At 41.2% G+C, this 13,362-nt stretch overlaps 1 protein-coding gene across 2 annotated transcripts in view; it reads left to right on the forward strand.

The window, feature by feature from the left end:
* Window positions 1-5,330: 5,330 nt before the first annotated feature.
* The window catches only part of LOC131194414 (F-actin-monooxygenase MICAL1-like), a 58,329-nt gene continuing 50,297 nt past the window's right edge, over window positions 5,331-13,362 (forward strand). Inside the window, exon 1 of one of the 2 annotated variants that reach the window (XM_058175373.1) lies at window positions 5,331-5,675. The gene's annotated coding sequence lies outside the window, so the exon portion shown is untranslated. The remainder of the gene's footprint in view (window positions 5,676-13,362) is intronic. The other variant, XM_058175372.1, reaches the window with a different exon arrangement.

The following is a 13,362-nucleotide window of genomic DNA, read 5'->3' on the forward strand; positions in this document are numbered from 1 at the left end:
TGTATTTGAATCAATTCAAGTATGAACTCTTCTGAAGGTGATATGGTTTTAGCTTGGTAAGTATAATATCTTTGCTAAGCAATAGCAATATCACTTAGACTTATATACCACTTCACAGTGCTTTGCAGCCCTCTCTAAGCGGTTTTACAGAGTCAGCATATTGCCCCCAACCATCTGGTTCCTCATTTTACTGACCTCAGAAGGATGGAAGGCTGAGTCAACCTTGAGCTGGTAAGAATCGAACTGCCAAATTGCAGGCAGCTGGCAGTCAGCAGAAGTAGCCTGCAGTACTGCATTCTAACCACTGTGCCATTGCAGTTCAAGAGATACTATAATAATGGGGTTGTAATGCTTACAACTCTTTATTAATATATTAATATATAATGTGAATAATTGTCATTGCCTAAAAAGGCAATGTTCTTAGGTTTTTAATGGAGAGGTTTTTCATATTCAAGATGGTAGAAATATGTAATTGCATACATTACAGTCCTGGGATTAAAACAATCTTTGAAATGGAAAGTCAATGTGAGAGTGATACTTATCAAAGTCACAGATGGGGAAATGTGATGAGCAATGAGAAATGTCATTGCGTGGCAATGAGGCTCACCCAGCATATAATTGCAATAACAATATTTGAGAAGGAGAAAAATAAACTGCTTCATTATTTGCAAACCAAAGGTTTATGACCCTTTCATAGTTGGAAAACTGCATGAGACTGAAGCAAAGATACATGTATAGGATTGGTTTTCAAAAATGGCAGAGAGTTTTGTCTCACCTGACAAAACCCTGAATGTAACAGTGTGGGACTGGGAATGGATGCCCTAGTTGTTGTTCTAGTGCCTAGTGGATGTTCTAGTGCCATAACATTTATGCTGTTAAGAATTTGGAACCATGTCTTATTTACCTGAGGAATGGATGAAAAACCACTGAGAGTCAACAAAGCTTATCAGAGGCACTGACTGACATATCGCCTGTAAACCAAGCACACTTTCCAGAACTGGAACTAAGCAGTGGGTTTGGGTTATGTTGAAATGTTAATGTTAATAGCATACTCCTAAGGTACAGCTATTTCTAAGCCTAGTTGGAAACCAGATTGACCATTTTTATTTTTATTACAAAACAAGAAGCCAAGGCAGTTAGAATAGCTATGTTTTATTTTATTCCGATTGTGGCTGAACCTGCCTCCAGATGTGCTGAGATATAAACAACTTATCTGGTCTCTGCAAATTTCAGGAATTGTCCCAGCATGGTTGGAGAGTATCAGGCTTGGAAAACCTGACTTCTGCGATTGCTGCTAAGAAAATTGTGGCTTTCATCCTTGTTAAAAATGTGATGTGTTATCAAAAACAAAAAACAAAAAACAAACCATAGAAGCAAAAATATACCACTTTCTAACCCCTTCCTCTCCTGTAATCTCAAATCTACTAAATCAGATGTCATAAATGCTGTTGTTTAAATGTGGTCTCCAAGAATTAGGAGAATATAAGAATGGAAGTGGTAGTTGGGGGAGCAGATTCATAATTTGGAACATGGCTGCAGATGCAGATGACCAATCTTTGGGTACATGGAAATATGAGATGGAAACATATACAACTGAAGTCCTATTCCAATCTGCAGAAGCCATCTGGGCTGGAAGAAACTTTTTGAAGCTAACCCCAAGACAGAACTGCTATCTGCCCATTGAGGTTCTTGGTCAATTCCACTAACGTCTCTCAAAGTGGCAGCTGGGGAAGCAGATTCATAACTTGGAACATAGCTGCAGATGTGCTAGTTGAAACCTTACCTGGAGCAAAAGACCCCATCAACAATCAGCTTTGCTTTTAGGACTATTTGATTGAACTACAGCAGTGCACTCTACAAGGGTCTTTTTTTAAAGACCACTCTGGAAAAAAGTTGGTACATCATTTTTGTTTGCTAACGAGAACTAGACACTGCAAACATATTACATCTCTATTTTTGTTCCTGTGCTGATTGCCATTAGGATCTTGGATGCGACTTAAAGGGCTGGCTATAATCTATAAAGCCTTATATGCCTAGGAAGCAAGGCACCTACAGACCATCTTCTTAAACCAAAATCAATTTATCTGAAATGCACTACATGGGGGAAATTGTTGGTAAAACCATGAAATTAGGGTGGGGGTGGGGCAGAGTTGGGTTTCAGCAGGTTCTGACCAGTTATGAAGAAACGGTAGCGGAAATTTTGAGTAGTTCAGAGAACCGGTAGTAAAAATTCTGACTGGCCCTGCCCCCCCCATCTTTTCTCTGCCTTCCAAGTCCCAGCTGATCGGGAGGAAATGGGGATTTTGCAGTTTTATTATTATTATTATTATTATTTATTCGATTTTTATACCGCCCTTCTCCCAAAGGACTCAGGGCAGTGTACAGCCAAGGTAAAACAAACAGTACAATATACAATTAAAATGTAAATTAAAAAACTTATTACATAGTTGGCCTAAAAACTTTAAAATATATAAAACTAATATTTTATATTTTAGTATCCTTCCCCGGGAGTAGGGTGAGAATGCAGATTTTACAGTATCCTTCCCCTGCCACGCCCACCAAGCCATGCCCACCAAGCCACATCCATAGAAGTGGTACTAAAATTTTTTGAAACCCACTACTGGGGTGGGAGTGCTGAGGTTAGGAAGAAGTGTTTCCTTTTTGGCTTATTTAATGGAAGAGTCCTCCAAAGAGGATAGGCCTTGTCCCAAACCTGTTGAATTTCCAGAAATAAGTCAAAACAGAGCTCTTCTGGAGGACTGTTTAACTGATTAAGAAACAACATAGAAACTATTACATCTCTCCAAAATTAAATTATTGTTAACATATATTTTATGGTGTTATATTGCCTACCATCATATTACAACATTTTGTCAAAAAGGACATTGAAAATTGTGGACACAAAAATATGTCAAAGCAAGCATGTTGCACCCCAACACAGAGGTAATACTGAATCTTCAACACTGACATCCTTTCATTTATCAAGTCCTCTTCTAAAGCCATTGAACATAGTGGTCATCACCTCTGCCTTGAAATAGTGAATTAAAAAGATTAATTGTGCTGGAGGAAATAGTTTTGCTTTTTCTGAATCTCCTTCCATTCAGCTTTGTTGGATGATCTTTGATTCATGATGTTGATGTTTTGACAGAGGAAGAAAAATGTTGTATGATTGTATGCTACACCATCCCATGCTCTCTCTGTCAGTCACATTTTTCCAGGCTAAAGAATCCAACCCCAAATATTCTAACTTTTCTGCATAAGAATGGTGTCTGAGCCTCTTGATTATTTATAACTAAAGCAACAAAAAGGGTAATATTGAAGAGAGCAGGAGATACAGTGGTGATTTACTGTACATATACTATATGTTTTGGAACAAGGTAGCCTAACTAATACACTTCTCCAACTCTACCATTGAACGTTCTTCCTTTCTTTTCATGATTTTGCCTGTCTGTCTTCTGGCAGAAATATTCTGTAGTGCTATAGATGTATTTTATAAAAGCATAAATGGATATTATTCATATAGCTCGAGTATCTTTTGACTATCACTTTGGAGATTTAGAAACAAACTTTTGACTCTTGAAAACATAATAAGATCTCAGAAGTTAGATATTGCCCAAAATCAAGGTTTTGATTTGGATTTGAATGTTGATTTTACTTGCATGATTGTGTTTCATTTCTTGATTAGCTTAAATAATATATAAAAAACCATACAGAACTTGTGCTTATTTTGCACATGCTATAAAATTCAGTATGTACAGTGCTATCTTTGGTTAGCGGTTTCTTTTTTTCCCCCCCTATAGGACTCTCAAACAAGTTTAAGTGCTTGAGGCTAAAAAAAAGGAATGTTGTTTCTTAGGCTAGTAAAGATGCAAACTAATTCTGCTTTCTTCTCTTTTTCTCTTTCTTATATTGATTTTGAATTTCCTATATTGTACTGCAGTCCTTCACAATGACCACATGCATTCTAAGATTAAGCTGAACTATTTCTGGCTAGTGCCTTAATTCTTTTTGAGGAAAAATGATGTCAGTGCCTTGCATCAAAATGGGACCTAAATTCTAACAGTGACTAGCACTGATGATATTACCTAGTTCCAATAATGAAACGTCTGCAAGAAAACAAACAAACTCAGAGAGCACCAAGGATCTTATCAAGTTCTAACAATGCCTGCAGAATGTACACATGTACAGGAAATAGTTTGTAATATCTATTGCTCCCTTCTCAGTATTGGGCAAGGAAGAGGAATGTGTGGTTGCATTTTGTCGCTCTGCACGAGCAGGAAGTGCAACTGTTTATTATTTGTTCCACACGTGATCAGTTCTTTAAAACCACTTCTTTTTTCGTTTATACTTCATCTTTTCCCCTTACAGATCGCCAGATGGAGCCCGGTAAAACTAAACCATAAACCGGTTAAACGGATTAATCTTATTCAAAAGAGGAAGATCTCATTTCTTTTTCTCAAGTCAGAAATCCAATCCCCAGAGTTTTCTAAGAAATTTGAGAAACTGGGGAGGAGGGAGGCAAATGTTCATTTGAATCCTCCCTGCTCCCCACTTCAGTATGTAGAACAAAACAGAATAACAGAGTTGGAAGGGATCTTGTAGGTCATCTAGTCCAACCCCCCAACCCCTCGCCCAAGCGGGAGACTCCTACACCATTTCTGACAGATGGGCAGTCTCTTCTTGAAAGCTTCCAGCGTTGAAGCTCCCACAACTTCTGAAGTTAAAATATCTTTTATGTCCGTGCATTTTTCCCCTCCTCTCCTTGTCGTTTTCAATGTACTGTATTGAAGGAAGGAGGAAACCTGAAATATTGTCTTAAGTCTTGGAATTATTCTTTAATTGATTGGTTAAAATGAAATGTAGGTAGTAGCGATCTCTGGGTCTCTTTTAAGCACCGAAGCACGTTTTTCTGGGAGGCATCACACAGGTAAGTCCCTCACGTTGTTAAAAGCAGGCCAGCCGCCCACCCCAACCCCCACAAAAAAAAAAGGGGTTCTTGCAGTGGTGAAATCCACTTTTTTTTACTATCTCCATTCCCTCCCCACTCCAAGGGAAGGATACTGCAAAATCTCCATTCCCTCCCCACTCTGGGGCCAGCCAGAGGTGGTATTTTGCCAGTTCCCCAAACTGCTCAAAATTTCCGCTGCCGTTTCTCCAGAACCTGCTGGATTTCACCCCTGGGTTCTTGAGAATCGGACGCCTTCCGGGCTCAGTCCGCTCCGCGAGAGCGCGGGAGAAACCCACTCCGACCCACGACACCAATAAGCTCTCAGGGACGTCCAGCCCACGTCGTTCAGGGACTTTTGAAACGCCCGGCCGGTCGGGAAGCCCCGCCTTCGCGGCGATGTGGCTCCCGTCCTCTCTCTCAGTCCGTGCCCGATGCTCTCCTTCCGTCTGTTTCTTGCGGAGCTCGGGACGGAACCGCTCCTTTTTTTTTTTTCCCCTTCCCTGCCCCAGAAGGGCAAGGGGCACCTCGGATGCGCGGGGGCTCCCCGAACAGCCTCCCGCCCAGCAGCTCCTCTCAGTCGAGTCCCCGCGCTACTCCCAACGCCCAAAGGCGAACCGGCGGGAAGAAGAGGGGGCTTTTCCGTCGTTCCCCCCACCCACTCCCCAGCCCGTCTGGCGAGGAAGGGCCGCGTCTTTGTTGCGCTTCTGCCTCGCCGGAACGACCGCGGGTAGGTCTTAACGTGGAGTGGGGTAGCCTGGAATATGAATCGGCAATAAAACAGGGTATCGCTAAGCATAGGCAGAGTGCTTGGCTCTTCTCTCTCTCTTTCTCTCCCCCCCCACCCTTCGCCTTCCCACACTAAAAAAAAAGGCAGGGGCAAACCCTTTTCCTTCCAGGGGACGGGAGGTTGGCCACGAGGAGGGGAATCTGAAGGACTGGAAGGGCTCTTAAGAATTGAATTAAAGATGAAGGACTTTATAGGCATAGTGGACTCCCCCTTCTTACTAAATTCGTGGGTGGGGACGGTTGGCTGCTGGTTGATAAAGCACAGACTTGTGATCGCACCCGGGCGGTTTCTGTTATAGCAGGATATTTGATTAAGCAGAAAGGGAAAAACAACTTGATGTTCTGTTTTATTAGCGGTTACCAGCCCTCCTGGGGTAAGGATGGGAAGAGTTGGCCAACACTGGTTTTAAAGAGAAGTTAGATCTGCCGTCTGACTCCTCTTGTGTTTCCTCCTTTGTCAGTACTCCTTTGTCATTACTACAGTAATTGATTGTAGAATCTATGGCTCTCTGGACAGCTATAAAAACCTTCTCTTCAAGCTGTTATTTATCTGGAACTCATGCCAGGGTTCAGCCTTGGCAGATCTTCCCTTTGCCGCTTTAGGCTTCCAATCGACCATTGGCCAATTCTTCCAAGCATTTGGATCTGGCACAAAAATTCTGGTTGAGAGTTTGACACTGCTGCTGAATTTCTGTGCCTGGAGAAATGTGATTTTCTGTCCTCAATGTACAGAGATAATCAAGGTACTAAATCCTGTTGACAGCTTTCAACAGAAAGCCCTTTTCTTTTAAAATTCATTTCAGTTTTACATTTTATTTTATTTTAAAGATTTGTGTGGCTGCCTGACTTATAACACAAAAAAATGGCTCACAATGCTCAATTTTCAGTAAAGCTAGACAATGAGAGAGAAAAGATAGGTTTTAAATTAATTAATGGGTTAATTAATTAATGGGTTAATGGGTTTTAAATTTTTGTAATTTTATAGGCTGTAATTGTATTTTAAATTTTTGGCCAATTGAATAAGTTTTTTAAGGGTTGTTCTTAATATTGTATGTGTTTGTTTTTTGTATTTTATTTGGTTGTTCACCGCCCTGAGTCCTTCGGGAGAAGGGCGGTATACAAATTAAAATATTATTATTATTATTATTATTATTATTATTATTATTATTATTATTATTATTATTATTATTATTATTATTATTAAGATGTACTTCCAGATTTATTCATTTGTTGGTCCTGCTACCTTCTTTTGCACTACGAGTAGTTCTCGACTTACAACAGTTCATTTAGTGACCGTTCAAAGTTACAACAGCACTGAAAAAAGTAACTAATGACCATTTTCCACACTTATGACCATTGCAGCATCTTGATGGTCATGTGATTTACATTCGGATGCTTGACAACTGACTCACATTTATGACCGTTGCAGTGTCCCGGGGTCATGTGATTCCCTTTTGCAAGTTTCTGACAAGCATTGGGGAAACCAGAGTCACTTAACAACTGTGACTAATTTAAGAACTGTAGTGATTCACTTAACAAATGTGGTGAGAAAAGTCGTAAAATGGGCCAAAAGTCACTTAATGAATTTCTCACCTAGCAACATACATTTTGGGCTTGATTGTGGTTGTAAGTTGAGGACAACCTGTATATTATTTGTATCTGAATTTACATTAGGCTAACTTATGTAAAATATGGTCTGTTTAATCATGATTTACTGAATACACTAAGTGCGCTGATTGACATGATATACTAAGGCATAAACCAGTATTTGCAAATCCCTGACTGGTTTTATTTGATACGCCAAGCTGAGAAAATACACTTTGCCTTGTAAGGAACTCGATCAGTGAGCAGCAACACCTTCTGCACCCTTTGGCAGCAAAAGCTTAAGAAAGTTGACACATACACTTCCTTCCTCTTGGGTTCTGGAAACTCAGATACTGAACTGAGGTGAAGCTTATCTTTCATCTGCTGCTCTTTAGCTCTTGTAAATAACCCCAGAAGGAAAGAGACTTGGTCGTAAAGACATAATCCCTGTTGTCACCTTCCTGAAGCTAGCTGGATTTAAACTTCTCATCATCCCCCATCTAGTATGGGCATTTCTGCTTCCTCATAAACTGGTGTGTGTGTGTGTTTGTGTGTGACTCTAGTTCCCACTTAACCATCTTGGCAAGTGCACACTTTTTAATAGTGCAGCTAAAGGGTGGTCTCAAAAGGCAAGGCTGCAAGGCTTACAGCAGGTCTTGCTTCACAGTCTGCACCTATTAACTTGTGTTAGATTTTCCCAGAAGTGTTATGGAAAAACAATTAAATTCAATTAGAGAGTACCTCTGCTGAGTCCTTGATATGGCCAGTTGCAATGCAAAGGGTAAAGCTCAGATCCCTTGAACTCACTTTTAATTACACTGGGCCAAATTGATAGCATTAGGACCAAGTGAATGATCGTATGAATTCTTTCTTTTCTGTAGATGCCCTTTGGGATCTTCTACAGAAAATAAAAGGTTATGGGAAGCGTTGCCTTCTATCTTATAAGGTTTGATAAGACAACAGATTTCTAAAACTGCATTGGGTTGTATTGAGATTATAACTTCTGTGCTAACTTGAAATTTTGTATACCTGGATATCAATGTATTGGGAAGGTATTAAGTTGAGCCAACTGTTGTAAAAGTTGCATTCTAGATTAACTTGATTTTTTTTTTATCCTAGGGTTTCAACAGTCTGATTATGTGCTACAGTTTATTTTTATTTCTAAACTTAACTTGCCTCCAAGTAAACTAGAAGTGTTGGCTGTGCCTTGATCTTTCTCCTTTCTTTTTGCACTTTGAAAGAGTATAGGAGGGAAAAACTCCAGGCGATCTTGTATCTGTGCCATCATCCCTAGATAAATGAAGAGGAAACACAGTGAAGGCTCAGTATCAATGATCTAATGATGACAAGGAATAATTACTTCAAGAAAATATGAGGAAAAAGATCAGAAACTTGAATTTCTGCCCTGAAGATCTCCTGGATAGAATTTGGGACACATGGAAGCATTTTCGTTTCCTTCAATGGTTATCCATAATTTATTTTGTGAGCACAGGTAGTCCTTGACTTGTGACCACAATTAACCCCAAAATTTCTGTTGCTAAGCAAGACCGTTGTTCAGTGAGTTTTACCCCGTTTTACAACCTTTATTAACACAGTTGTTAACTGAATTTGACTTTCTCATAGACTTCGCTTGTCAGAAGGTTGCAAAAGGCGATCATGTCATTTTTTTTCAGTGCCCTTGTAACTTCAAATGGTCACTAAATGAATAGTTGTAGGTTGAGAACTACCTGTAAAAAGGTTTGCAGATAAAGGGTTCTATGGTTGGTTGGTTTGACGCCAAGGAGTCGCTCTTAACTCCTGATAACTACATAGAGTTGTACTGGCAATCAGTGAAGAGAGTGCAACATTGGTACAGGGTGCTCCTATGCCTATCAGCAGATTTGCTGCTCACTGCTGGATGATCTTCAAAGGCCCATCAACAGCATATTTCAAAAGTCTAAGCGAGAGATGATAAGGGCAGGAGTGACTGTAGCAGGATTCCCTGCTCTAGGTTGAGTCTTAACTGACCCACCACCCAAACTAAGCAAAAATCTTACTTTGCTCTAAAGCAGGGGTAGGCAACCTTAAATACTCAAAGAGCCACAAAGGTCCTAACCGGAAGCCCCCTGTTCAATTCTGGAGCTGTCCAGAAATCTGGTTCCCTCACCATAGAGTCTCCTCCTAGTGTGGCGTCCTTTTTCCTCTACTGACTGGAAGTCTGGTTCCTCCACCATAGTCTCCTCCTAGTGCAGCAACCTTTTTCTTCTACCTATCCTAACTGAAAGCCCTATCAATTGTGGAGCCAACTGGCAACAAGGAACTGCAGCAGAGGGATGAAAGGGCCACTGCGGCTCCAGAGCCGTGGGTTGCTGACCCCTGCTCTAGAGTCTAGTAGGAGCCATGAGTGCAGAAGACCCTCTAGATCAGGGGTCACCAACCTTTCAGACCTCAGGGACCACTAAATTCATAATTTTAAATCCCATGGACCACTAATATGAATTTTTAAAAAAGATTAATAGTATTTAGTTCCATATAAGAAATGCAAATAATTTTTCTATGGACCACCAACATTTTCTCGCGGACCACCAGTGGTCCATGGACCACCAGTTGGTGACCACTGCTCTAGATCATGGACCTGATTTTCAGTGCTAGTGCTATCTGGTAAAGAGATACCATTGGACTGGAAATTCTAGTGAACGAACAGTAATTCCCCCTTACTAAAATTCAGCTTAAGCCTCTTCTCATCTACTTAGATTCTTACAACTTCCAGGCACTCAAGCAGGACTTCAGTGACATCACCAGTGTGGTCTGGGGGAGTTATATAAAACTGGATATCATCAGCATAGAGAAAATTTATATATGTGATCACTAGGAGTTGAAAATGACTTGATGGCACATAATCAATAAGTAGCATGTTGATTATACCAAATCTTCAGCGACCTCATCCAGTGCTTTTCTGTAAATATTAGTTTGGAGAGGAGAGAGAACCAACCCTTGGGCACCATACAAGGAAATAGCTATTGGACCCGTCTTCACTCCCCCCCCAAATAGGAACCATCTACAAGGGATGGAGTGGAACCTCTGCAACATGGTGCCTCCAATCCCTTCCTCCTACAGGGATTCCAGAATGATGCTATGATTAATAGTATCAAATGCAGCTGAGAGATCAGAAAAAGAGTAGAGACCCCATTTCCCAATAAAAGTAATCAATTAGTGCAACCAATGCCATTTCTTCTACATCCAGTCCTGAATCTTGATTCTAGACAATCATGGCTACCCTTTTCTTCTAAGTTACTCCATAGCTGCTTCCCCATCACTGCCTCACCTTTCCCCAAAATGGAAATTTGGAGATCAGGTGATAATTGTCTAGTACCTTAAGTAAGAGGGCTTAAGGAAGGGGATCCACCAGAGCCTCTTTCAAGACCACTAGTAGCAAGTCCTTCCACAATGAAGTGTCAATGTGTTTACCAGATCCAGAGAACTGCCTCCCCCTTAGAAGCAGTAGGAGCAGGGATTCAGTCTGCAGGTGGCAGAAGATACCTGAGAGAGTACCCTAGCCAGTTAACTGATGATCAGAGGGCAAAAGGAATCCCAGGTAACCAAGCAAGATGTTATCATCATCCTGGATCCTGTCTATGTGGAGTTAAGACTCAAACCAATCTGGATGACTCTCAGCAAAATCTTGCAATTGATTACATTATCTGGGTTAGAGCCCTTGACGTTGGTTCTTTCCAAACAGGAAATTGTTTGGAAAGCAAGGCCGTAACATGCTGAGGCAATAAGAGAGAAGAAATAGTGGTGTTTCGCCTCTCTTATCACACACAAGGGCATGTACTTATGCTCAGTCAAATTCATTGGTGGGTTTCTACTGGTTTGCCCTGGTTCAGGCAAACCGGTAGTGGTGGTAATGGAAGCTTCGCCCACCCATCTGGATGTCATCATGGATGCTCTGTGCATGCGCAGAAAGTTCTGCACATGCGCAGAAGCGCCGCGCACTTGCTCACAGTACCGAAACCGGTAGCGAAGGTAAGTGAAACCCACTACTGGTCAAATTCACTTCTTGTTCTGTCTCCGTCCTCACTTTGGAGTAACGAGCTGGCCTACAGCCAGTGGGTTCACGGCTCCTATCAGTCCTGGCTGAGAAAATGCAGCTGCCTGCCAAAAAGTTCAAACAGATTAAGACTTCAGCTCACTTCGACACGGTTCAGCTAATTTGCTTCCCATGGAACTGAGAGCAGTCCCAAAGCTCCTTATATATTCCCTTTGATGACGCTGCCTCTCTAATCTTCTGAAGCGCGGGTCGATCCAGGCTTGATTAGTATTATTATCAGCTGCGTCTGAAGGCATAGCCTGAGGAAGGGAGGAATCGGGGGATGTCGGCCTCATTACGTCCTCCGACTGGCCTGGTTCTGGCTCCTGGAGCCAGGCCAAAGGAATCGGTGCTTCTGAGGTAAGCCTTACTGGCCCTTCCTCCCTCCATTTTTTTTTTTTTTACATTTATACCCCGCCCTTCTCCGAAGACTCAGGGCGGCTTACAATGTTTAAGGCAATAGTCTCATTCTATTTGTATATTTTTTACAAAGTCAACTTATTGCCCCCCCAACAGTCTGGGTCCTCATTTTACCTACCTTATAAAGGGTGGAAGGCTGAGTCAACCTTGGGCCGGGCTCGAACCTGCAGTAATTGCAGGCTCTGTGTTCTAATAACAGGCTTCTCTACTGCCTGAGCTATCCCGGCCCCTCACTCTCAGAGTCACTTTTGGGCATGGGGCCAGGTTCGGGGGCTGGAGCCACAACACTTCTTGACTTGCTGCATCAGTGCTCTGGATGTCACCTCTATCACTCCTGCAGGCTCTTTATAATTCAGGTTGCAGAGCTGCACCCAGGCATTTTCTACGAGCAATAGTATTGATCAAGAAGTGGCCGGAAGATGACTTGATGTCCCATTTAATTAGTTTCTATGATGGATTACCAGCCCTCATGTACAGGAAAAAGTTGAACTTACTCAACTAATAGGTTTTTTTTAACAATGATGACTTGTTATTTCATCCCATTTTCCAATATGGGAAGGCCATTCCTGTATTGCATATATCCAGTAATTTTGTAATGCTGGCACATCCTCTTTCCTTATTTTCTCTCCTCCACTCCTTAGATAACTAGATTATTTCCATAAAACACTCTTTCATAGATGGGACTTTTAACTTGCCTCTCCCAACAGGACAGGTAGATATAACCTGGGAGACGCAGCTCCTCAAATAACCAGGTTTGTCAGGTTTGTAATAAGCAAGAAAGTAAGTTTTGGAGGCTCTAGATAACTATTGCAATTTAACTGTTGCTTTTTTTTCTTTCGGAAAATTCTAACATTGGGAATTGGATAGAAGTGAAAAATATTCCCTTCATCCAATCATGTCTGGTTTCCATAAGAATGTTCAATCTGATCTTTAGAATCCAAGATTCATATCTGAAGGAATTTAAATACTTTGCAGTACAGTTCAAGAACAAGTTTATAACCTGTGGATGAGGCTGTTAGAAACTTGGACAACCTGGTAAACAAGTTTGGATGCTACATTTCTAAGTGAGAATAGGGAGGAGTATTGGATTTGTTTTGCAATGTGGAACTGATCTCCCATCAAGATCTAGATAACGATTTTAATGCAAAAATGATAGTTTGAGCTATCACTTTACCTCATCCACCAGCTTCTTATATATTCTTAGCAAAAACCTTTTGTTTCAGATTTTTCTGGCAATTTTCCAGATGTAAAACAGAGTTGCCTACACCTTTGTGAGATGGGCAGTGGCAGCTAACGTTTGAAACTGAGAGTAGGGCTTCACACAGGATGTTCCATATATTTAGCCAACTTGCCATGGCCATCTCGCCATGGCCAATTTGCCTCGGGACAATTTGCCGCAGTTAATTTGCTGTGGGACAACTTGCCGCAGGACAATTCCACATGGGATAACTCAACACATTAAATGTTATCCATCACTCTTTCTTTGACATTATTTTTTTTTTTTGGTCCATTTCCACAAAAATAGAAATAATGTTGAAGAAACAGTGGTGGATAA

This window comes from Ahaetulla prasina, chromosome 3 (genome assembly GCF_028640845.1).
Source record: "Ahaetulla prasina isolate Xishuangbanna chromosome 3, ASM2864084v1, whole genome shotgun sequence".
Classification (NCBI taxonomy): Eukaryota; Metazoa; Chordata; class Lepidosauria; order Squamata; family Colubridae; genus Ahaetulla; species Ahaetulla prasina.